Source organism: Erpetoichthys calabaricus, chromosome 13 (genome assembly GCF_900747795.2).
Source record: "Erpetoichthys calabaricus chromosome 13, fErpCal1.3, whole genome shotgun sequence".
In the NCBI taxonomy this organism is placed as follows: Eukaryota; Metazoa; Chordata; class Cladistia; order Polypteriformes; family Polypteridae; genus Erpetoichthys; species Erpetoichthys calabaricus.
Window position 1 is genome coordinate 123,164,749 of NC_041406.2, and position 26,639 is coordinate 123,191,387.

At 42.7% G+C, this 26,639-nt stretch overlaps 1 protein-coding gene and 1 long non-coding RNA gene across 2 annotated transcripts in view; one reads left to right on the forward strand and one right to left on the reverse strand.

Annotated features, from left to right (window-relative positions):
• LOC127530104 (uncharacterized) overlaps window positions 1–26,639 on the reverse strand; it is a 589,449-nt gene that overhangs the window by 217,772 nt on the left and 345,038 nt on the right. The gene's annotated exons all lie outside the window — the stretch shown is intronic.
• The window catches only part of LOC114641918 (dendritic cell-specific transmembrane protein), a 29,037-nt gene continuing 18,675 nt past the window's right edge, over window positions 16,278–26,639 (forward strand). Inside the window, exon 1 of the mRNA XM_028790943.2 lies at window positions 16,278–16,401. The gene's annotated coding sequence lies outside the window, so the exon portion shown is untranslated. The remainder of the gene's footprint in view (window positions 16,402–26,639) is intronic.

Here is a 26,639-nt window from a genome sequence, read left to right on the forward strand (position 1 = left end):
GACACGAGACAGATCATTCCATCAGTCAAGCAGTGATCAACAGTATTCTCCCAAAAAATGTATGACAGAAATGCTATAGTCCATCCATCTTGTTTTTTGTCTGATGTCAACTAATCAGCCTGCCACTACCAGCAGCTGGTAATTTCTGCTCTGTTTCTACCCACTGCCTCTGTCTCTTTGCCAGCGTTTCTACTTTTGTCACTATTGTACAGAAATTGCACATTCTCTGTGCAGTTGCCATCACAACACCTCTTTTCTCCCACACAGGAACATATTTATTTTAAAAATGTGTTGTAAATGTTGGCAATTTCATCCCTGCCATGTTTTATTTTTTTTTTTAGATTCCGTTAAGATTTACAACAAGAGATTGGTATTTAATTTACTTGTTTATTTTGTGCCTGCTTAATTTATTACATTATTTCCTATCCTGATATTTGGAATGTGCTAATTATTTCATTGATTCACTGTTTGGTAAACCACGTCACTGGTATTCATTCCAGCAGCACTTCCGGGTGTGGCGGAAGTGCTGACATCCAGGGTTCCACCATCCTCCGGGTGCCCTCTTGTGGTGGCCACAGGCCCCAATAGGGTTGAGCTTCTATGCTTGGTTTCCGTGGCCCCCATACAGACCAGGGCGGCTGCCCTCTCGTGGTCCAGGGAAGGTGTAGTCCCTCTCCTGGTCTTTCCAGGCATCCTGGCTGGGCACAACCCCCGAACATCCACCACAATGCCCCTCCTTCAGCTGAGGCCTGTATGGCACAGCGGCACGTCCCGTGAGGGCAGCTCTCCCACGGTGGGGAGCCAGTACACTCTTGTCCAGGGTTTGTTCCTGCAACACAAAAGATGGAAAAGGGGGCAAAGAGGCTACCTTGACGCCATCTCCAGGTGTCCTCCGTCACTCCGTATGGCCTTGACTGGTACCCTGGCACTCATGTCGGCGCCCCCTCTGATTCTCTTGTGCCCTTGAGACTTGAACACAAGGCGGGAACACCCACACTCCCTGTCTCCTCAGCCAAGGTTCGAGCTTCCCTCTGCCTCCGCAGAAAGAGGCCCATCAAAGCCCTTGAGCCCACAGACTCACGCCTCTCATTGTCAGGCAATCCGGCTTTCCTCCTCCGGGTCCTCCTCTTTCTCTGGGGCGCCCTGACGGTCTGGGTCTTCCTATGAGAGAGAAGGAGACCCCTGTGCCCCTGTAGAGCGATGTGAGACCGTCGTTGGTTCTTGGAGCAGGGTGCTTTGACATGTGGCACACATCAGCCAGTGTTTTGTCTGCACCCCTGCTTTTCTCGCCCCCACCACATGATCAGCCCTCATGACCATGTCCACTGTTGGAGATGCGGTTACTCGATACCAGGAACCGAACGATACCAGGACCCCTTCACACGTCACTTCTTTCTTATTTATGGTACAGGGTAAGCACCATGCCACTCTCTCCACTCCTGCAGTGTCCTCAGAGGAGCGATCGCCTTCTCCTCCAACTTTTCCACTGTCTCACGGAGGACGCGCATTACCGGGAGGAGCGTCTCTGCGGGCTGAAGGATGTCCTCCAGCTCACATAGAGCCGCTATTGAAACCAATAAGTCAGCTGGCGGTGGACTTACCCTAGTTCGGCCCTATCTGCCGGCTTCAAGCTGTGCAGAGCTTCCTTGTAGGCTCTATCGGATCCTCCTTCGGCTCAGGATGGACATTCGTTGGCCCCGCCTTTGGCCAATCACTGGCGGGGATGCAACACACACCGTTAAATCTCTTGCCTACCTTGGGGAGGGCTTTCCGGTCCTCCGTTGTCTCCTCTTTCTGGAGCCCGATGGGGTGGCAAGCCTCCTGGCAGCTCTTCTGCCGCAACGGCTTTCTGACACGCAGTGGTTCTACCTCTCCATTACTTCCTCACACCGTCACCACGGTGTCGCTCCATGGATCGCCATGCTTTGGCCAGTGACGCGGATCCAGGCAGTCCCTACCTGAAACACAACAACAGGGCCCAGCAAGACCGACCCACTAGGGCTGACTGCCGCTGGGCATAGGACTTACCTCCTGGATCCCGCCTGTCGGAGAAAGCTTTCACCGAGTGGCCTCTTCAGTCGCAGTGCTGACCTGGGTGTCCGTGACGACAGCGTGTGTTGGGGAGTCCGCTGCTCTCATGCCTTGCCTGGTCTTTCCTTTCCCCATCAGGTGGAGACAGCACTTCTGTGAACCGTTTGGCGGTCCTCATATGAGTAGCCCTTTTCCGCGGTGTGTGTGCGTACCTCCTTGCAGGGGTGTGTGTGTGTGGCCAGTCCTGTCGTGCCGGGCTGTCCACAAAATTATTTGTAAAAGGGCTCCCCACCGATTAATGGTCAGGAAGTCCCATCTGGGATGCCATTGTGGTAAGCCAGACCTGGACACAGGCAGACAGACAGACACCGAATATTCCAAAACACACATGTTTAATTGTCACAGTCCAGCACACAAACACAGTGCTCTTGTACCATACACCTTTACCACAGTCCTTTTCTCTCTTCTCTGGACTTCTCCTTCTGCCTTTCCACCTCTCCTCCTGAGCATTGCCTTCTTCCTCCCAACTTGACTCGCCTGCTCGAGGGAGGCAGCTTTTATAAGCACCCGGATGTGCTTCAGGTGCTCTGTGACGGCCTTCCAACTGAATTTCCTGGTGTGTTGGAAGTACTGCATGAGCATCCGGAAGCAGTCCGGGTGTCCCTGGTATTCCTTCTGGCAGCACTTCCGGGTGTGGCGGAAATGCTGACATCCAGGGTTCCTCCATTCTCCAGGCACCCCCTTGTGGTGGCCATGGACCCCAGTAGGGTTGAGCTTCCATGCTTGGTTCCCATGTCCCCCATACAGACCAGGGCGGCTGCCCTCTCATGGTCCAGGGGAGGTGTAGTCCCTCTCCTGGTTCTTCCAGGCATCCCAGCTGGGCACAACCCCTGGCCGTCCGCCACAACTGACATTAAAAAAAAATGTTCTAGTTTAACTGGAACATAACAACAGAATGGCTTTCCTTTGTCTGGCCTTTGTTTAAGAAAGAGCAACAGCAGTAGATTTCAGCAGTTGGTAGCATTCTATAATCATGACTTTTTTTGCATTTGACCTCTTGTTTTTTTTGTAATCGCAAAAATGAAACTAATTGATTCAGAAGTCAAGTCAAGTCAAATTGGGGAGCATGCACTGGTACACACCCACCACACGACGAAAAAGCTCAGGCAACCCCCCAGGCAGAAACGCAATCCAGTCCCACCCTCCGGAAATTACCCTCTATCTGCCAATATCCAAACTCTGCCGATATTAGCGTTTATGCTCCATGAGAACTCTCAGTGCCAGAATGCGGTCAATGGTAGACTTCTTAGGCGTAAAACCAGACTGTTCCGGTCGCTGGTAGGTGAGCAAGTGATCATGGATCCTACTGAGGACAACCCTAGCAAGGATCTTTCCCAGCACCAAGAGCAGTGTTATCCCCTTGTAGTTGCCGCAATCCAAGCGATCACCCTTCCCTTTCCAGATAGGGACGACAAGTCCCATTTTCCAGTCAGTTGGGATGATGCCAGTCTCCTAAATGGAAACAAAGATTGCTTGCAATGCCAGGAGGACAGCCTTATCACCATCCTGGAGAAGTTCATCCCAGATACCACAGATCCCTGCAGCCTTTCCCCCCCCTCAGCTGGTTCACCACCTGTGCAATCTCAGTGAGATTAGGTGGTTCACAGCTAATTGGAGGATCATCCTCAAGAATCGTGGACCCAGAGATTTCCAATGTCCTAGCCGGAGGATCAACTTTGAACAACTGCTTAAAGTAGCCAGCCCAGTGGGTCACAACTGCAGTGTCATCTGTAAGGACCATTCCATCAGCCACCCTCACTGCCACTCTCCGAGGAACAGATTTGGATGTGCGTAATGCTTCGATTCCTCTGTAAGTAGGATTTGGGTCAACTGACCACAGATGGTGTGTCACTTGCTCACAGATCCATCCATCCATCCATCCATTGTCTCCCGCTTATCCGAGGTCGGGTCGCGGGGGCAGCAGCTTGAGCAGAGATGCCCAGACTTCCCTCTCCCCGGCCACTTCTTCTAGCTCTTCCGGGAGAATCCCAAGGCGTTCCCAGGCCAGTCGAGAGACATAGTCCCTCCAACGTGTCCTGGGTCTTCCCCGGGGCCTCCTCCCGGTTAGACGTGCCCGGAACACCTCACCAGGGAGGCATCCAGGAGGCATCCTGATCAGATGCCCGAGCCACCTCATCTGACTCCTCTCGATGCGGAGGAGCAGCGGCTCTACTCTGAGCCCCTCCCGGATGACTGAGCTTCTCACCCTATCTTTAAGGGAGAGCCCAGACACCCTGCGGAGGAAACTCATTTCAGCCACTTGTATTCGCGATCTCGTTCTTTCGGTCACTACCCATAGCTCATGACCATAGGTGAGGGTAGGAACATAGATCGACTGGTAAAATTGAGAGCTTCGCCTTGCGGCTCAGCTCCTTTTTCACCACGACAGACCGATGCAGAGCCCGCATTACTGCGGATGCCGCACCGATCCGCCTGTCGATCTCACGCTCCATTCTTCCCTCACTCGTGAACAAGACCCCGAGATACTTGAACTCCTCCACTTGGGGCAGGATCTCGCTACCAACCCTGAGAGGGCACTCCACCCTTTTCCGGCTGAGGACCATGATCTCGGATTTGGAGGTGCTGATTCTCATCCCAACCGCTTCACACTCGGCTGCGAACTGATCCAGAGAGAGCTGAAGATCACGGCCTGATGAAGCAAACAGGACAACATCATCTGCAAAAAGCAGTGACCCAATCCTGAGCCCACCAAACCGGACCCCCTCAACGCCCTGGCTGCACATAGAAATTCTGTCCATAAAAGTTATGAACAGAATCGGTGACAAAGGGCAGCCCTGGCGGAGTCCAACTCTCACTGGAAACGGGTTCAACTTACTGCCGGCAATGCGGACCACGCTCTGGCAACGATCGTACAGGGACCGAACAGCCCTTATCAGGGGGGCCGGTACCCCATACTCTCGGAGTACCCCCCACAGGATTCCCCGAGGGACACGGTCGAATGCCTTTTCCAAGTCCACAAAACACATGTAGACTGGTTGGGCAAACTCCCATGCACCTTCCAGGACCCTGCTAAGGGTATAGAGCTGGTCCACTGTTCCGCGACCAGGACGAAAACCACACTGTTCCTCCTGAATCCGAGGCTCGACCCCTGAATAGACTTTTCCAGGGAGGCTGAGGAGTGTGATCCCTCTGTAGTTGGAACACACCCTCCGATCCCCCTTCTTACAGAGGGGGACCACCACCCCGGTCTGCCAATCCAGAGGCACTGTCCCTGATGTCCATGCGATGTTGCAGAGGCGTGTCAACCAAGACAGTCCTACAACATCCAGAGCCTTGAGGAACTCCGGGCGTATCTCATCCACCCCCGGGGCCCTGCCACCAAGGAGTTTTTTGACCACCTCGGTGACCTCAGTCCCAGAGATGGGGGAGCCCACCTCTGAGTCCCCAGGCTCTGCTTCCTCATTGGAAGGCATGTTATTGGGATTGAGGAGGTCTTCGAAGTACTCCCCCCACAGACCCACAACGTCCCGAGTCGAGGTCAGCAGCGCACCATCCCCACCATATACAGTGTTGACACTGCACTGCTTCCCCTTCCTGAGACGCCGGATGGTGGACCAGAATCTCCTCGAAGCCGTCCGAAAGTCGTTCTCCATGGCCTCCCCAAACTCCTCCCACTCCCGAGTTTTTGCCTCAGCAACCACCAAAGCTGCATTCCGCTTGGCCTGCCGGTACCTATCAGCTGCCTCCAGGGTCCCACAGGACAAAAGGGACTGGTAGGACTCCTTCTTCAGCTTGACGGCATCCTTCACCGCCGGTGTCCACCAACGGGTTCGGGGATTGCCGCCACGACAGGCACCGACCACCTTACGGCCACAGCTCCGGTCAGCTGCCTCAACAATAGAGGCACGGAACATGGCCCATTCGGACTCAATGTCCCCCACCTCCCTCGGGACGTGGTTGAAGTTCTGCCGGAGGTGGGAGTTGAAGCTACTTCTGACAGGGGGCTCTGCCAGATGTTCCCAGCAGACCCTCACAACACGTTTGGGCCTACCACGCCTGACCGGCATCCTCCCCCACCATCGAAGCCAACTCACCACCAGGTGGTGATCAGTTGACAGCTCCGCCCCTCTCTTCACCCGAGTGTCCAAGACATGTGGCCGCAAGTCCGACGACACGACCACAAAGTCGATCATCGAACTGAGGCCTAGGGTGTCCTGGTGCCAAGTGCACATATGAACACTTGAATGCACATATGAATGCTTGAACATGGTGTTCATTATGGACAAACCGTGACGAGCACAGAAGTCCAATAACAAAACACCGCTCGGGTTCAGATCGGGGGGGCCATTCCTCCCAATCACGCCCTTCCAGGTCTCACTGTCATTGCCCACGTGAGCATTGAAGTCTCCCAGCAGAACGAGGGAGTCCCCAGAAGGTATGCCCTCTAGCACCCCCTCCAGGGACTCCAAAAAGGGTGGGTACTCCGAACTGCTGTTCGGTGCATACGCACAAACAACAGTTAGGACCCATCCCCCCACCCGAAGGCGAAGGGAGGCTACCCTCTCGTCCACCGGGGTAAACCCCAATGTACAGGCTCCAAGTTGGGGGGCAATAAGTATGCCCACACCCGCTCGGCGCCTCTCACCGGGGGCAACTCCAGAGTGGTACAGAGTCCAGCCCCTCTCAAGGAAATTGGTTCCAGAGTCCAAGCTGTGTGTCGAGGTGAGTCCGACTATATCTAGCCGGAACCTCTCAACTTTGCGCACTAGCTCAGGCTCCTTCCCCTTCAGAGAGGTGACATTCCACGTCCCAAGAGCCAGCTTCTGTAGCCGAGGATCGGACCGCCAAGGTCCCCGCCTTCGGCCACCACCCAACTCACACTGCACCCGACCTCCTTGGCCCCTCCCATAGGTGGTGAGCCCATGGGAAGGGGGACCCACGTTGCCTCTTCGGGCTGTGCCCGGCCGAGCCCCATGGGTGCAGGCCCGGCCACCAGGCGCTCGCCATTGAGCCCCACCTCCAGGCCTGGCTCCAGAGTGGGGCCCCGGTGACCCGCTTCCGGGCAAGGGAAAACGCCGTCCAAAATTGTTTTCCATCATAGGAGGTTTGTTTTAACCGCTCTTTGTCTCATCCCTCACCTAGGACCAGTTTGCCTTGGGTGGCCCTACCAGGGGCATAAAGCCCCGGACAACAGAGCTCCTAGGATCATTGGGACACGCATACCCCTCCACCACGATAAGGTGACGATTAAAGGAGGATTCCTCTAACAAATGCTTCCTTGTCTGCTCTCAGAGCCCTCGCAGCCATCCTTCTCAGTTCCCGGTATAGACCAAAGTTGCCACTGAGCCGTGCACTGTGACTCCTCTCGATGATATCCAGAGATGCAAAACCTCCTTCTGGGAACACCGGTAACACCAACACAACCCTCAGCAACCTTCAGGGTCTCCCACATCACATTAGCATTGGCAGTTGCATCCAAATCCGCAAGTCTCTCACACAAACTGCATGCAAACTCATTAGAAACAGTCTGGTCTTGGAGTCTGGCCAAGTCCAGGCTCATTTTCCTAGTAGGTGGTAACCTACTGGACCTAAGCTGGATTGTAAGAATAGCAACAACAAGTCTGTTGTCAGAATTCACAAACTGGGAACTTCTGTGGACCCTGCAGGTTTACAAGAGCCTCCAACATTTGCCCACGAGGATGTGATCGATCTCCTTCACCGCACCACCAGTATTGGAGTACCAAGTCCAACGATGCGGCTCAGGGCGCTGGAACCAGGATCCAGCGATTCGCAGCCCCTGACCTTTTGCAAAGTCAAGCAACACCTTTTGCAAAGTCAAGCAACATGGAGCCACTTTCACCACTATCACCAGACCCATAGGGACTGAGACAATCATAGCTAGCCCTGTCAGTGCCAGTGGCTGCATTGAAGTCACCCATGACCAGAGGAGTGTCACCTCGTGGGCACCAATCAACCACCAAGCGAAGTTGTGAATAAAATGTCTCCCTCACTGAGACATCATTCACCGTGGTCGGAGCATACACCGAGACAACAGACAAGGCACCCAGGGAGTGCCGTAATCTGAGTCTCATAATCTGAGAGTGCCGTTATCTGAGTGACATCAGACGCCATCGGAAGAAGCCAATCCGCTACAGCAACAGCCACTCCCTGAGTATGACAGCCGTCAGAGCGACCAGACCAATAAAATGTGTATCCACCTACAGAGATCTGGCCAGTCCCATGTCTGTGCACCTCAGAGTGTGCCGCCACTGCAATGCGGAGTTTACGCAGCTCCTCTGACAGTAGATGTTAATCTTGCCGGAGAGACAAAACATTCCATGCGTTCCATGTACCTGGATGGGCTGCTTCAAATTGGGACCGGAGTGCTGCCGTCCTGATTCAGAAGAAATAAGTTTAATACTTCATATAAAATATTATTTTGGAGGGGTAAGCTATTGCAAAAGTAAGCATTATTTAATAGAGGCTTAGAAATTTAACTACTGATTTAAACATGTTTTTGAGAAACAGGATCTACCTGCTCACTCAGTGTGGTGCCAGGAAAATACTCTCACCCTTAAAACAATAAAAATGCAATACAATTTATTTTTGTACAGCCCAAAATCACACAAAGAGTGGCAGGCCCTAACTTTTAACAAAACCCCTAGTCTTGACTCTCTAAGAAGACAAGGAAAAACTCCCAAAAAAAACCCTTGTAGGGAAAAAAATGGAAAGAAACTTGGGAAAGACAGTTCAAAGAGAGACCTGTTTCCAGATAGGTTGGGTGTGCAGTGAGTGTCAAAAAAGAGGGTAAATACAATACAATAAACAAAACAGAACACAAGTAATCCTTAATACAGAAAAATAGTACAATTCAATAGTAGATGATATCACACAGTAGGATTCGGATTTGTTCAGAGTTCTGGAGATCTTGGCCATCAAGCTGCCTCCCCCTATTGGCCATTCCACAGCTGAGTCAGCACTGGGCCAGCCAATCTGATGAAAGGACCCCTCTATATGACAATTCCTGTGATCCTCCATCAGCGATGACTTTTCCTTAGGCAGGCAAAACAACTTGGCAGTAAGGCATTTGACTACTGAGAAGAGAAACAGAATAGTTAAGGGTTAGTAAGAAATTATAACTATCATATTACTTATGTTTTATTGCAAATGTCTAACAACCGAGATGCGGTATGTACAGTTAATCAGCAGCTTTAGTCAGGATATGCTAAACTGAAGTAGTGAGTCTTCAGCCTGGATTTGGAAGCTGAGACCGAAGGGACAACTCTTAATTAGCAGGCACAGTTTAGGGGCCCTGTAACTAAAAGCATGACCTCCCATTGTTATTTTATTAATCCTTGGAATCATAAGCAGACCGGCATCTTGAGATCTTAATGTACATTCTGGTTTGTAAGTCATGATAAGTTTATATAAGTAAGCCGGACTTTGGCCATTTAAGGCTTTATATGTTAAAAGGAAGATTTTGAAATCTGCCCTAAACTTAACTGGGAGCCAGTGTAAGGATTTAAGAACTGGAGTTATGTGTTCGTATTTTCTTGTTCTTGTAATAATTCTTGCAGCAGCATTTTGGATTAACTGGAAGCCGTATAAAGAACAATGTCAGTAAATGTAAAGTATTACACATAGGAAGTAAAAATATTAGGTTTGAATACACAATGGGCATTTAGAAAATCGAGAGTACACCTTATGAGAAGGATTTAGGAGTCATAGTGGACTCTAAGCTATCGACTTCCCGACAGTGTTCAGAAGCCATTAAGAAGGCTAACAGAATGTTAGGATATATAGCACGATGTGTGGAGTACAAGTCCAAGGAGGTTATGCTCAACCTTTATAATGCACTGGTGAGGCCTCATCTTCAGTTCTGTGTGCAGTTTTGGTCTCCATGCTAAAAAAAGGACATAGCAGCGCTAGAAAAGGTCCAGAGAAGAGCAACTAGGCTGATTCCAGGGCTACAGGGGTTGAATTATGAGGAAAGATTAAAAGAGCTGAGCCTTTACAGTTGAAGCAAAAGAAGATTAAGGGATGACATAATTGAAGTGTTTAAAATTATGAAGGGAATTAGTACAGTGGATCAAGACTGTTATTTTAAAATTACTTCATCAAGAACACAGGGACACAGTTGGAAACTTGTTAAGGGTAAATTTCGCACAAACATTAGGAAGTTTTTCTTTACACAAAGAACGATAGACACTTGGAATAAGCTACCAAGTAGTGTGGTAGACAGTAAGACGTTGGGGACTTTCAAAACTCGACTTGATGTTTTTTTGGAAGAAATAAGTGGATAGGACTGGTGAGCTTTGTTGGGCTGAATGGCCTGTTCTCAGCTAGAGTGTTCTAATTAAGGAGGTAGTTGACTGCACTACTGACTACATCAACTTCTGTATGGACATTGTAGTTCCAGTAAGAACAGTACGCTGCTATGCTAACAACAAGTGACATCAAGGGCCTTTTGAACAAGAAGATAAGGGCTTTTAAAGGCGGTGATCAGCATGAGCTCAAGCGTGTGCAGAAGGAACTCCGAGTCCAGCTCAGGGTGGCGAAAGAGCAGTGGAAGGGTGGCAAGCAGAAGGGTGGAGTACTGCACCCTCCACCTTTCTTTCAGTGAAGGAGCAGTACAGGAGAAAGCTGGAGCAGAAGTTGCAGAATAACAGCATGAAGGAAGTGTGACATGGGATGAAGATCATTACTGGCTGCAACTCGAAGCGGGGTGCCACCATCAAGAGAGACGTGGGGAGAGCAAATCTGATGCAAACTGGACTGCCAATACTGATGCTCTGTGCAAGAGAGGACAGAACTGACTATACTTTCTTAGAAGGCTGGCGTCCTGCAACATTTGCAACAAGTTGCTGCAGATGTTCAATCAGATGGTTGTGGAGAGCGCCCTCTTCTATACGGTGGTGTGCTGGGGAGGCAGCATAAAGAAGAGGGACGCCTCACGCCTGGACAAACTGGTGAGGAAGGCAGGCTCTGTTGTAGGTATGGAGCTGGACAGTTTGACTTCTGTGGCGGAGGGATGGGCACTGAGCAGGCTCCTGTCAATCATGTCAATCATGGAGAATCCACTGCATCCACTGAACAGGATCATCTCCAGACTCAGATGCAGCTTCAGCAACAAACTGCTGTCACTGTCCTGCTCCACTGCCAGACTGAGGAGATCGTTCCTCCTCCACACTATGTGACTCTTCAATTCCACCCGGGGGGGGGTGGGGGGGGGGGGGTGTGAGTGGGGGTGGGGGGGGGATAAATGTTAACACTATACAAGATTATTGACTATTATACCTGCCTTGCACTCTCCACCTTGCATTTTTTAACTTGCACTGCACTTTTATTGCTCTTTAATCAATATTTTTTTATCAGTATGCTGCTGCTGGAGTATGTGAATTTCATCTTGGAGATTAATAAAGTATCTATCTATCTATCTATCTACCAAGACATCTTGCTTTTATCAGTTTATATGTTCTTACCAGACCTTTCTCTTCAGCAAGAGAAACAGAAACATAACTTTTCTTTACTGTAATTTTCCTACAAGCGTGATTCAGTGTCATCCACACTTCTCACCACATCTGAGTAAGAACTGACAAAATGCACTCTGGGAGTGTGTTGCAAACAAAGTTACCAATCAAAGTTTTTCCAAGAAGAAGTTTCACTTCTCTTTAATTTATTATTCATGAAATTATAAAAAAATGAGATATTCATTAAACATAAGCTACAATTTTATTGTTTTAAGAAATTCTGATGAAAGAGGATAAATAATGTTATTTATATAATATTTTGTTCTTTATTTTTGTTAAATGGATACATGTTTCTGTTTAGAAATATGACATATGTATACTGATGTATCATACATGTAAATATAAATATAACAGTCAGCTGTTACTCTCTTCCTGTTTATTATGTGTCTTTGTATTTTCACTTGGAATTAAGCATTATTACAAGGCTCAAACTGTACATATGCATGGATAAAATTTTTGACTGTAAGGTGGCTGTTGGCAGAGACAAAGATTGTGAGATTCGATCAGGTGACATAGTTCAAAAACTAGACTAATTATGACAGGTGTGCAGTACTTGTGTGATTCGACTCAAGTTGAATGGTTTACAAAATGCACTAATGATCATGTCAATTGTAAAAATATTTGTGGCACTAATAAACATTGTAGTTATTCCTGTGCATGAATACTATTAAAAAGAAAAAGTGACTTTGTGCGAATTCATATCAAACAGCTTTTCTCTAGGTAAGTTAGACAAATGTCAGTTCTATTGGATGCTGTTATAATGTTTTTTGTAGTGTTTATTTTTCTACAGGCATTAGCAAGGGACCACTCAAACAGGGAAATTGCTGTGTAATGTTTCAGCATCATAATGTTGTAGGAGTTTCACAGTTACAAGAAGATTTGATTTTTGAAGTTTTTTGTACATATTATGTTATACTGTCTGGATTGAAAATGTGAAAGATTAAATCTGAAAAGTGATGAAGCACAAGACAAAACAAACCCTAATAGAGGCAAAAGTCCAATACTAAAAGAAATGCCAAAAACCACTCACCAGAAATCTGTCTGAGAAGACCATTTTCTTCGAGTCTGTTTACAGACCACATTAAAAGAATGTTTGTCTTAGCCTATTGAATAATCCCCATGGGTCACAAAATTTGCAACACTAAAACATATTCAGAATAAATAAAGTGGGGCATAAAACTCCAAACATAAGGGTAATGTGGAACTGGAGCCAGCAGCAAGGAAAGAGCTTTGGGCAGTGTCAGTCCGGTTCTGATAATACAGTATGTAACATCAAATATATATTGTAGTATTTTTTTAAACAAGTTTCACCTTTTCTTCAGAAAATTGTTAAAATTAAACAAGCATTCATTTGTAGGATTGCCTAAACTGTCTGGGAAAATCTTTACAAGCATCACTGATTACATAGCAATCTGTTTGTTATAAACAAAATAGGTTTATGATTGACTTAATTGTCCTCTCTGTCAAACAAAGAGATCCATACAGAGCCAATCTTACAAAGAACGTAATGGCTTCTTTCAATATAGGTATGCACTAACATATACATATGTTGATACTAAGAGATAAATTATTGAAGTCTAAAATATCATTCATTCAAAGTCCATGTCCCTGACTTCTTCCATAATGTAGAAAACGCTGCCAGACTAGGTTAATACTACTCTACAAAGCCAACCCAATCTGGCCTTCTACAGTACATGATTTCAATCTCTTCTATTCATTTGAAAGTCTGATTGGTATGAAATAAACTAATTTATATCTTCCACCTATCTATGCTGATTGCATCTGCTGTTACATACAATACAATACAGTTTATTTTTGTATAGCCCAAAATCACACAGGAAGTGCCGCAATGGGCTTTAACAGGCCCTGCCTCTTGACAGCCCCCAGCCTTGACTCTCTAAGAAGACAAGGAAAAACTCCCAAAAAAAAATTTTATAGGGAAAAAATGGAAGAAACCTTGGGAAAGGCAGTTCAAAGAGAGACCCCTTTCCAGGTAGGTTGGGCGTGCAGTGGGTGTCAAAAGAAGGGGGTCAATACAATACAATGCAGTACACAGAACAGAACAATTCCTCGATATAGTAAGAAATAAAAAATATAAATTTTAGAAGTACAGAGCAGAATTTAACTGTAGATGATATACCTTCAAGTACCTTTGCATTTAGAGACCTTGATTCAAAACAGATAGTCAATTATTCTTATTTGGCAAATGTTAACATGAACATTGTTCCTTGGTTTATTTTTCTCTGTGCCATGCTTTCACTTCCCCTCGGTTTTAGACTGAGGTTCAGACTGGCCTCTTCTACTTCTTTTAGAATTCAAAAAGACCCTCTATCAATTATGCCACCCTGGCCCAGGACAGGGTGTGTTGGCTCATGCAGAAGTGTTGTTGCCAGACCTGGAGTTCTATCGTTCCTGATATGCCTGAACAGGTTTCTGGCATTTATTAAGCCTTTTACTCTTCTAAGATGGATGCTCTATTTCAATATGAAAAGCATATCAAGACACTTTTTCTTACATTACTATGTATCCCATAAGTCTATCTTTTTCTTCCGCAGCAGACATCTACATTAGAGGCTTATACTGTTGATAGGGTAAATGAGCAGATTTCCATTTCTTGGAGTGACCATCATTTACACACTGAATTTGGCACAACACAATTGTGCCGTCTGTACTATCTTTCAGCTGGTTAATTAAACACACCTAGGTATCTTTTGAGTTTTATTTGATTCCCCATCTACACTTCTTTCCTCTTCCTTGAAAATTAAAACCCACTTCTGAAAATTTTCCCTTATTATTTCTAATGCTCTCATGATATGGCACTACAGCAACAGACACCCAGACTCCTGCCCTGTTTGGCAGTCCCCGACTCTCAAAATATTTTATCATCAGTTCTTGCATTCACTGTATTTTACATTCTCGGCATATCTTTTCATATAGGTATGAAAACACACTTTGACACTTTTGATGGATTGGGGCCCTTGGTGCCCCAGGTATTATGGTCAAGGTTTTCCAATTCTATTAATTGTTTTTTCTTTTTAACCTTCAAATAAAATGTTGGTCAAAAAGACATGTAGAGTATTGTTGCCCTACTGATTTATCTTCACCTCATTTTTGACCAAGAAGCCACTTTGTACACTTCAGTAAACCTCAGTAAACCTCTTGCTTCTCAGTTGCTTTGGAATAATATCTTTAAGAATATCTCTCTGGCCTGTAAATATACATTATTAGGTATTTTAAGAGAAATGCTTGCTGATTAATAAAGTATCTATCTATCTATCTATCTATCTATCTATCTATCTATCTATCTATCTATCTATCTATCTATCTATCTATCTATCTATCTATAAGAATAGCTAAAAATCGTTTGTGCTATCTAACTCTCTTTGTATGATTCTTCCTTTGATTATTCCTCTCATAGTTTATATTTGTTTGCTCCTATCTTTTCTCGTTGGGCACCTTTGGTGTAAAGTTGCTGTTGGTCTCCCAATGGAAGGCCTTTGATCTTCTTTTTTATAACCTGTGCAAATCCTTCTTTTATAATTTAGCCCCTCTGGAACAATTATTACTCTTATTAAAGAGTGATTCAGTGACACCAGTAATGAATGGTCAGCTGATCCCTTATGCCTCCCGTCTCCCGACACCCGTTATTCTTTTTTTTTAATATAATATGGGCATTGTGGGAAATGTACAATGGAAAAAGTTTGCTCTTGAAGTATGTACTTAATGCAAATGAACAGAAATTCCATTATCTGTACTCCGAGTCCGCAGAAGAATCATGCAGTCTCTGCTGCTCCGCAAGTGTATGGAGGATGTGTGCCTGTCACGTATTCGCATTCACTGAAATCTTGTAAAAAGAAAAGATTGGTAAAAGGCTGTAGTATGGACATGTGTAGAAGCTCGTGCGCTCGCGGTTCCATTTATGAGCACAGGATGTTCAGAAAAGGACTCGACATTCTGAATTTGATTGACAAGCTCCTCTAAATACAGAATATATCGAGACAGATGCCACACCACCCCGTCTCAGCTACTTGTCTCAGCCGCACCCTGCACTGCCACTAATCCTAGGCTGTATCTGCTCTGCCAGATTGATTTTTTAAGCAGAGCAGATTTATTAATAAAAATAGATGCACATCTTAAATCAGATTGCTTGTATTTTTTTCAATTTATTTTAAAATGTCAGTTAAGATAGATATACTATCCACCCACTTCTCGCGCTCTCCACTTTCCTTTTGTCCTCTTTACTACCCCTACTGCAGTGACAAGTCAAGTAAAATGACACCTTTGATTAGCTAACTAAAAAAGATTACAATATGCAAGCTTTCGAGGCAGCTCAGGCCCCTTCTTCAGGCATATTGCAATCTTTTTTAGTTAGCCAATAAAAGGTGTCATTTTACTTGACTTGACATTCATAATGGCTATCACGGTACAACACCCTAGTAATACCCCTTCTGCTTAACCCTCCTAACTGTTTAAGTTCATAACCACCGCGCATTTGATATTATAGTCTTTTTCTTTTTTAATATCATTAAGGCTGTCAGTGTTTCACTGTGTAAATTTAAATTATTAAAAACGTTAACAACATCAAGCTGTTTTGTTGAAAATAAGCCGCTTTACCAAATGTGCATTGCGATTTGTTTTATAGCGATTTGTCCGCTATTGTTTTATAGCGGTGAATCTGTATGTGCATACTGTATATCCAATCCAAGTTTAAAACAAACCCCACGCCACTCCCATTTCAAAGACTAGAGACTGCGGACTCGAAAAAAGGAACAAACGCCTAAGGGAATTGTTTCGAGTTGTTTCAGTCTTGTGATCGCGAGTAAGTATGGCATTTGTTTTAGTTCTGTTACTTATAAATGTATTATTTATACTGAGGTAAAAGCAGCGGAAGCTTGAGTAATACATTGTTGGAGCCAGTAATTTTTTTCTTAATTTTTAGAAGCGCGAGAAGACAGAGCAACTTGTGTTTATAAAAGAAGGCATAATTAAATACATTTTGCTATAGGACAGAAAGATTAATAATATGCATTCTTGTTGTGCTTTACTTTTTGAAATATTTTGTTGAAACCTTACACCACACCTGTGAGACAGGCAATACTGTATGCTGTTCATCAGCACTTTATTGCAGTATTTTTGTACACTGCATACAAAATCCGTATGACATTCGAGTAATGTGTTATATTTCTATAAAGTGGTATTGTGATAAATTAATAAATTTACCTTATGATTTATATTTAACAGACATCGATGCTGAAAACAGACTAAATAGGCGTAAGAATATTTTGAGATATGATTTCTTATTATACTCAAAATACTTCACATAACTGGGACATACAATATTTTCGGCATGCATAGGTACTGTCTGAAAGTAGTAGCAGCATCATTGGTTTTCAGCAAAACTGTTACAATTAATTTGCTATATATGCACGATGGAATCCATTTTCAATGTAATTTACTATAGTTGATACAGCATAAATTAGTTACAGTATTTACTGTACAGTACATCATTCCAGAATATAAGGATTTCCTTGCAAAGATTTCTTATATCAAGTATGTGAACCTGAGGTTAAGGAGAAAAAAAATCAAAAATACACTCCTAAAAATTATGGTTCTTTAACGGACATGGTTCTTTACTGTGCTGTGGTTTCTCATAGAATTATTTCTTGACAAATAAACATTTTATTCTGGGAGCAGTTCTTTGCATATGAAGTTGGTTCTTTGTGCTTTGAAAAAAGTCCTAATATGTAAAAAAATGAAATCTTTTACTGGATCTTTGCAACAAGCATCCTTTTAAACTCATGGCCCACTGGTATTTCACAAATCTGTTACCTTCTGTTTATTGTTATTTACTGCATGGAGCCTGTTATAAATCCAAATAAACGAAAGTTTGTTATGGAACCTTCATGTGGATTTGTCTCTTGGCAACCACAAATGGCTCCCCTATAGCATCACTCTGAAGAACCACTCTGGAATTGTTATTTGTAATAGGGTAGCTACCGGTGTTAAAGCTGTTTTCGTTACTCCACAGGACAAGTGTATCAAATCCCATGCAAAGACTCCCAGGAAATATTATTTATATTTGGCAATTATATTTGCTTGATGTTTCTATAAATTTCAAATATACTGTACAACTTGCACTGTTTTAGCATTTTGTTTACAGCATATTTCTACAAAGGTGCACCCATTTTGTAACAGGATATTGTATAATATAAGCCTAGAAAATGACTCTGTTGTATACTGAAGTGTTTTGGTTTACATTTCAGTGAGTAAGTACTGAAATTGTATGTCAAATAACATGTATGTTACTAACATTTCACACCTGCTCATTATACATCTGGTGCATCTTATGCATTATACTGTATATATGCTCTGATGTTGCACTTAATATTTTTGGTGATGCATTAATTATCTGTATTGAAAGTATGTTTTTTTTGGTTATTCCACTATTGCCACTAGTATGTGGGAAATATGCAAAAAATAATTGCTGCTGGCAAAATATATCAACTTGAATTTGAGTATATGGAATTTATTGTATGTTATACAATAATTTGTAAATCATACAGTGTTTTTTTTTTTGGTATTAATAAGAAGTTGGTACCAAGACAAGAAAATAAGAAAAAAGACTGAAATTCAGGAGAACAAAACCAATATATTCAACATAGAGAAACAATATTGTTATCAATAACATAAATATTTTCATTCCACTTTTCCTGGTGAAGGTCACTATGCACCAACCTATGTACCAACATATTGAATTAAACTGGCCAAGGCTCACAGTCCACAACAACATCCTCCAGCCCTTCTTTGCTTATACCTAAATGCTTCCAGGACAGTCAAGATATTCAGTTTGATCTCTTTAGCTTGTACTGTGTCTGTCTCTTGATATTATTGAGTTTTGTCTGGTGCATCTACTACTGCTGCACCGATTCATTGCTCAATCTTATGTTCATTTCTACCTTCACTTATGAACAAGACTCCAAGGTACTTTGAGGACAACTGCGCACTCATTACCTGCAACGAACAAGCCACTTTTTTTCCAGGAAAGGATCATAACTATGGATTTGGAAGTCCTAATTGTCACTCCAGCTGCATCACACTTAGCTGTGAATCATTCCAGTAAGTTCTGGAGGGCGCAGTCTGATGAAGTCAAAAGAACAATGTCATCTGCAAACAACATTAGAACATTAGAGTTATCAAGATGAGAACAGATAATTCAACCCAACGAAGTTCACCAGTCTTATCGACTTAATTCTTCTGAAATAATACCAAGTCTAGTTTTGAAAATCCCTAGAGTCCAACTGTCTACCACACTACTTGGTACCATATTCCATGTTCTTTATCTAAAGAAAAACGTCCTAATGTTGTATGAAATTTGCCCTTAACAAGTTTCCAACTGTGTTCCTATGTTCTGGATGAACTCATTTTAAAATAACTGTCTTAATCCACTTTGCTAATTCTGTTCATAATGTTAAAAACCTCTATCATGTCTCCTCTTAATTTTATTTTGCTTAAACTGAAAAGGCTCAGCTTTTTAAATCTTTACTCATAATTCATCCCCTGTAACCATGGAATCAGCCTAGTTGCTCTTCTCTGGACATTCTCCAGTGCTGATATATAATTTTTGTGGTCTGGAGACCAAGGGCCTCATGCATAACGCCATGCGTAGAATTTGCACTATAACATGACATAAGCACAAAAGCCGAAATGTACTTACACACAGAAAAATCCAGATGCATAAATCTGTGCGTTCGCCAACTTCCACGTTCATCCACTACATAAATCCCGGTCAGCGTGAAAAGTAACGCTCGTGCATGTGCCTGCTCTCCCGCCCCAACTCCTCCCAGAATTACGCCTCTTTGAATATGCAAATCAATATAAATAGCCCTTAAGCTCAGCATTCTGTGAAAATACAATGGGAAAAGCACAGGGGAAAATAGAATTTCAGCGAATACCAAGTGGAGGCAAAGAAAAACGTACTTTTTGTTGGTTTAAACAGTGGTATAAACAACAAAAGGAAGTCAATCGAGTGACATAGCGTGTCGGAGAAACTCGAAAGCTCATGTTCACAAAGTTGCACAGTGCCTGAAATAAAAAAGAAGTTGTCACATATCAAAGTCGCCGTGAAAAGGCGAGTCGTAGCCCACCATCTGAGTGTCATATGAAAGCTTATTAGGGTACAGAGAAAAAAAAAATAGGCACACAGTGGGGAAAAATCATGAAATGTCAACTTCAGTCTCAAAATTTCCACTTTAATCATGTAGTTTATGTTGTCATTAAAGTAGAACATCATAAACTTCATCTTAAAATCGCTTAATTTACTAGTTTCTCAAATCCCATTGTAACCAAAGTAGCACGTTAAATGCTTTGTTTTGTATTTGATCTTCTATATGCTCTATGTGTGTGAATCGCTACGTGCTTCCGGGTTTTGTTTTCCTGACAGGACACAGAATCCATTACATTCATAATATTACAGCTCTCTGAATAATTAAAATACTGAGATGTATACTTGATATAATTTTCATGATGATAGGAGTTATAGCATGTTATTAAACATGGGAAAACTGTGGCGCAGTGATTGTGCACGACCTTCGATGAATTTATTGCAGCAGTACTGTCTCTTTCAAACGTACTAACCCCCAATTCCTGTCTTTACCTTTCTTTCTCCAAATACCCAATTGCCACAGCTCTGTAATAGACATTAAGCCATCTGTAAGCTTATAACGCCGATTCTTCAAAACTTTTAAGGAACACTGAAATATCTTCGTAGTACATGTTTAATTATTGCATCCTTCACGCCAGTCCCAGTGAAGCATACAGTGCGAGGCAGGAACAATCCGTGAACGGAGTGCCTTGCTAGTGTAGCGACACCGTGTCCTTTAATTATTAACAATATAGATTATTTAAATGAAGTTAAAGTTTTATCTGTATAATATAATAAACATATTTTGCTACATTTCATCTTTAAAATGATATCATCATCATATATAAATACGCGTTTTATAAAGTGGCTCTGGTTGTGCAATATTATAACTGTAGTGCAAGTTTACAGTGAGGTGATTGTAAGCATGATCATAACCTCCTTGGACTTGTACTATACACATATAACATAACATTCTGTTAGCCTACTTAGTGGCTTCTGAAGACTGTTTGGAAGTTGATAACATACAAACCACTACACCTCCTAAATCCTTCTCATAAGGTGTAGATTTTTCTGACCTCCCATTGTGTATTGAAACCTGACATTTTTACTTTCTACATGTAATACTTTTCATTTACTTACATTAAATTTCCTCTGCCACAAATTTGCCCAAGCCTGTATTTTGTCGAAGACCCTTTGTAATGATTCAACAGATTCTAGATCCACCTACCTTGGTATCATCTGCAAACTTAACTATGTTGTTACTTATATTCCTATCCAAATCATTTAAGTATATTAAAAACAGCAGCAGCCCTAGCACTGACCCTTGTGGAACACCACTCTTGACATCAGGCAATTCTGATAAGGTTCATTGAACCATCACCCTCTGCTTTCTGTGTCTGAGTCAATTTTGCACCCATCTACAAACAATACCCTAAGCTTCAACTTCTTTCAGTTTGATGCTCAATCTCTCATGTGGCACCTTATCAAATGCTTTCTGAAAGTCAAGATAAATAATATCATATGCTCCACTTTAATTATGTTCCTTTGTTGTTTCCTCCAGCATGTTTGTAGGCTAAAGCGTGACCTCCCTCTTCCGAAAACATGCTTAATGTTCGGTAAAACTCCTGTTCTTTCCATGTGTTGCTCAATCCTATCCTTAAGAATTCCTTCCATTAATTTACCTGTGATGCACGTTAATGTTACTGGCCTATAGTTGCTTGGATCTGTGCAGTCACGATTTTTATATAACAGGATGATATTTGCCATTTTCCTGTCCTTCGGAATTTCCCCAGCACCTAGTGACTTCCTAAAAATGTATGTAATTTCTTTGATTTTAGCCTATTTAATCTAAATAGTACTTCTCCCTGTTCAATTTTTAAATCACTTAGAACCTCCTTAGTAGTCCCATTTACTGCTGGGGGGTTATCTACTTCCTCACATGTGAAGACCTTAGAAAAATTCAAGTTTTAGACTATGTGCCATTTCACTGTTTATATTTTTTACTTCTCCTTTATTCCTGATGCACTTCACCTCCTCCTTGACAGTTCTTTTACTACTAAAATACTGAAAGAATATATTTTTATTGTCTTTAGCTTTATCTGTTATATTCCTCTCTAACTGCCTTTTAGCCTCCCTAATATCCTTTTTAACGGTTACCCTTTGTGTTTTCATACGCCCTATGATTCACATTGGAGTCATTGGTCTCATGTACTTTATACAGCTGTTATTTACTTTGCAGCTTCTTTTTAAACTAAAATAAATGCAGCTTCTAGGTTCTCAGGCTGAATACCTGTTTTATAGTGGAAGGGTCTGATGGTAACCCTGGTGATCCTCAGCCTAGGATTGTCCATGTAGATAGGAGTATTCCAAATCTTTCACTCTTGCTCTGTTAAGTCATCCTCCCGACTTGTGTTCAGTGTCAAGATGAACTAGGGTTGACTGTGTCTATGGTTCAAGTGCTCCCTCCCTTCTCCTACCTCTAGATCCTAGACTGCTTATTAGAAGAACTTCAAGGCACAGCTGAGAAGTGGGTTTAAAAGTTTAGTCTTTAAATATAAAGTAACATTTTCCAAATTACATGTCTTAAATGTGCTAAAGCAGAAGCAAATCAAGGGAATGTGACAATATGACCTGGATAAATGGCAGCTGTTCTTGCTAGGAGTCTAGGCATTCAGTATGCCTAGGTAACAGGTGGCTCTTTCATTCTTGTGTCTGGCATGGTTTCTGGATGTTGTTGAAATGGCAGAGACAAGTAACTGCAGGTGTGCCCACATATTTAAGATGGACCTGCTCTACCTTACTGCATTTTCTTGGTGGCAATATTCATTGCCAGTTACATTACTGACAACAACATTGCTTGTAACATCATAATTGTAGGTACTGCTTTAGACAGTCTTGTGATAACACTGGCACCCAAGTTTCAGGACATATAAAAATAACTTACATATGACTAATCAAGGGAAAGAAATATTAGGCAGTTAGGGCTTTTCACTTTGTTTTTTGACCAATGGGTTTTGGTTAACATTTTGTGTTTTTTGTTATGATTTTGTGTTGTTTGAAATTTTTATCACATTTTGCAGAGATATTCCAACACTTTAAACTAGTTATTATGGTTTATGTGGTTGTTGAATCAATTTTTGTAATGTTATTTTCTTGATTTGGTTTAGTTTTTTTTTAAGTAGTTTGAAAATATTTCCATCTTTTACCAATGCTATCTGTGTTCTCATGAGAACCACCATTTTGTGGTGCAGTTGCCACCATTTTTCTAAGGATTTACTATGTTGATTTGTGACAAGTGATGTCACTGTCATGATGACGTAAAAGGCTAACGTCTACTGTTGTTTGCTTCTTAGTATAATGATTATCTTGTTTTGAATTTTCAATTATTATTTAAAAGTTTTTTTGAATTGGGAAAAATATCTAATTGAATTTATGGTTACAAGTTCAACTTGTTTTCTGACTTATATTAATACTCCAGGGGTCAGATTTATAAAATTTGACAGGAGAACTTGCATATATTTACAGCAACACTGACCATCCTTACACATTTCAGAGAAACTGGGAAATGACAACACCCTTGATCAAGTAGGGAAATGTAGCCAAACCAGCTAAATGACAATTCACACATATAATATCACAGAGCCATTATTATAGTGTGATGGCAAACATATTAAAGTTTAAAATTGAGAAAGTGATGTATAGACTGAATTTTAGTTCCATTTTAAAAGGGCCAATTCTGCATATTTGTACTGAAGGACTTTTGGTTTTTTTTGTCAGTTTATGTTGGCTACCTGATGTTATTTCTCTGGGAACTACTGACAGGTCAAGAATATATCAGCCAAACTTCCTTCTATCAAGCTTGCTGTGCTGGAAGCAGTTAACCGACTGGAGCGGCACATCATTCAGTTTTGGTGTGACTGTACATACATAAAACAACATGTTTTTCCTTATATAAAAAGGCAAATTGAAGCAATGGCTGGTTTTACTAACAAGATTGGAACAATTAATAGCTCTCTTATCACCTAGTGAGGGCACCTCACAAACCAACCATGTTGTAATGTGTTAAATTTTAGCTTTAGTTTCACTTCCCATTCTTTTCTCTCTTGCTGTGGTCTGAAGTTGCCCATAAGCACTGAGAATTTAAAGTCCCTCTCACAGTGTCCATGGCTGTTGAAGTGGGCTGCTACAGGAATGTCTGCATTGCCATGCTTGATGTGGAACCCGTGTAAATTCATTCTTTGGTGGAGTTTTGGGCCAGTTTCTCCCACATAGAGTGCAGTGTCAGGACATTTCATACAGAGAATGAGGTAGACTACATTAGATGATCTGCAGAAAAAGTGATCCCTTTATGCGATGCTGTAGTCGGCAGTGTGGTGTAATTACACGATCTGTATTATAAATGTGAACACACGTTTTACATCTTTTCTGTAGGCAGGGCAATGTGCCATTTTCTATTGGTCCACTTATGGAGTTTCAGACAATTAATTGCTGCAGATTTGGCGGTTGTCTGTATACCAGGAGGGGAGGTTCTGGAAATACATTTTTCAGTGTTTCATCATTTTGTAAAATTGGCTGAAGATCTTTTATAATTTTTTGAAGTGCTTTAAGATGTCAGTTATAGATGACAACAAGGGGAATGTAGTTCTTGTTGTCTCTGTTTTTATATTTCAGAAGGTTGTCTCTGGGTATGGCAGTAGCTCTTCTTATTTGAGTGTCTGTTGTTTTGGATGTATAACCTTGTCTGATGAAATCTTGTCTGAGCTCCTGCAGTTGTTTATCCCGGTCTGTCAGGTCTGAGCAAATACGATTGCAATGTATTGCTTGGCTGGAAATAATGGAGTGCCTTATATGCTATGGGTGGATGCTATCATTTCTCAGGTAGGTCCATCTGTCTGTCGGTTTGTGAAAAACAGAGGTTGCCTCTGTTACTTGTAACCTCTGTTTTTTACAAATCGACAGACAGAAGGACCTACCTGAGAAGTGATAGCTTCCACTCCAAGCATATAAGGTGCTCCATTATTTTCAGCCAAGCAATACGTTACAACCGTATTTGCTCAGACCGGGATGGCAACTGGGTTTGAAGCATATTCTTAAGGGCACGTTTACAAGAAGATTGTGGTTTCTAAGGTAATTTGCACAGAAATATATGTATGGCACATTTTATAAATCAGATTTTTTTTTGCCAAACACATTTTCCAGTTTTGCTGAGTATACTTATTTTCAAACCAATGCAAAGTTTTATAAATGAGCCCCCATGTTTCTGGTTGCTTGAGAAATTGTTACATTAGTGTACAAGCTGAATTTTATGTGCGTAATTTGCACCTGTAATGTTTTACTCTTTTTCCCTTTAGATGTTTTGTTTTTGTTTTCTTTGTCTGATTGGGGGTAATGAACAGGTGATTGTGGATGACCTTGGCCGCTTGTAATTACTAAACAACAAGTTCTTGATGCAGAAGAAGTCACAGACAGTGAGAAAGTAACTTAAATAATTTACTGTAATTGTTTTGTAATTTAAACAACAGAAGTAAGCATGCATGAAAGCATACAGAAGAAAAGGAGAAGGTTGGGAGCATGCACTAATGGCACATTGCCTCAGCTGCACCCACCAAATGACAAACCAACTGTAACAGATGACAGAAAAACAATATGCATAATTCGGTTAGGTCACAATCAGGCTTAGAAGCTTTTGCACTAGAACTAAAGTGAAAGCAAAGTGTACATTTGAATGTTTACTCCAGCAGCAATTAAAGAAATATTAAATTCATTACAGGGTGGGTGGTGGCATTCACATTGAGAGAAATAAGTAGGAAGAAAAAAAGTAGGAGACTTAAGATTGCAGGTTAAATCATACAACAGATAGTAACAATATGTGAATAACAGTGGGACAGTGGACCAGGTATGTGACTATACTATGTGCTGGGAGGCTGGCTGCTCAACCCGGACAGGACGCCCAGAAAGGAGAAAGATGGGGGAAAGCAGTTACACAGGGACACTGCCTCCCCCAGAACGCCAGATGAAGATGCCCCTGCAGCATAGCGGCACCCCAGATTCCCGCAGGGCACCATGGGAGTTGGAGTTCGGCTTCACAGCCCTGCTGGGTGCCGTGTGTGCCACCAGGACACACTGCAGGGAGGCTCGAGAATTTATATTTCCCGTATAGCCCGGAAGCACTCACAAGTCATGGGGATGGAACCACAGGAGTACATCCGGGCTGAAGAAATCCACAAGTCTCCATCTGACCTGGAAGTGCAGACAAGTCACGTGGCTAGAAGGACAGAAGCACTTCTGGGTCAAAGACTATTTAAAGGACTGGTGGAGACTCACCAGGGGAGCCGGAGTTGGGAGGGAGCAGAACACAGCTTGGTGGGAGGAGTGGAGGAGAGATTTGTGAATAGCGATTATTATTTTGTTTGTGTATGGTGGCGGAGGTGCTTTGTATCACTGCATCAAGAAGAAAAACATTAAAGATCTTCTTGGTGATTTTACCCTGCGTGCAGTGTGTCTGTCTTTTGGGTTGAAAGAGGAAACAGCAACCTCTAACGTCTTACAACCGGAATTGAAAACCGATAGCAAATATCGGGCGTGTCATACAGTATTTGAGTCTAAATTTTGAATTCATTTAAATATTCAAAATTGAATTATATTATTGTTTTCAATAAAAAAACAGTGTTGTGGATAGTAAAAATGAATTTTCTTGTATTTGTCATAATCTAACTGTTCTACAGAGCTAAAATATGTCTTATCTCAATTCTTCATATTCACAATAATCTATAATCTATAGATAAAAGACTATAATTTTTAAACTTCAGGGTATAGGGAAGGTGGCACTAGATGGGTTCATGCAGAGTTGAATTTAACATACTCCTTATGCACACATAGACATAATAAATGGGAAAGTTGGGGAATCACTCACTTCA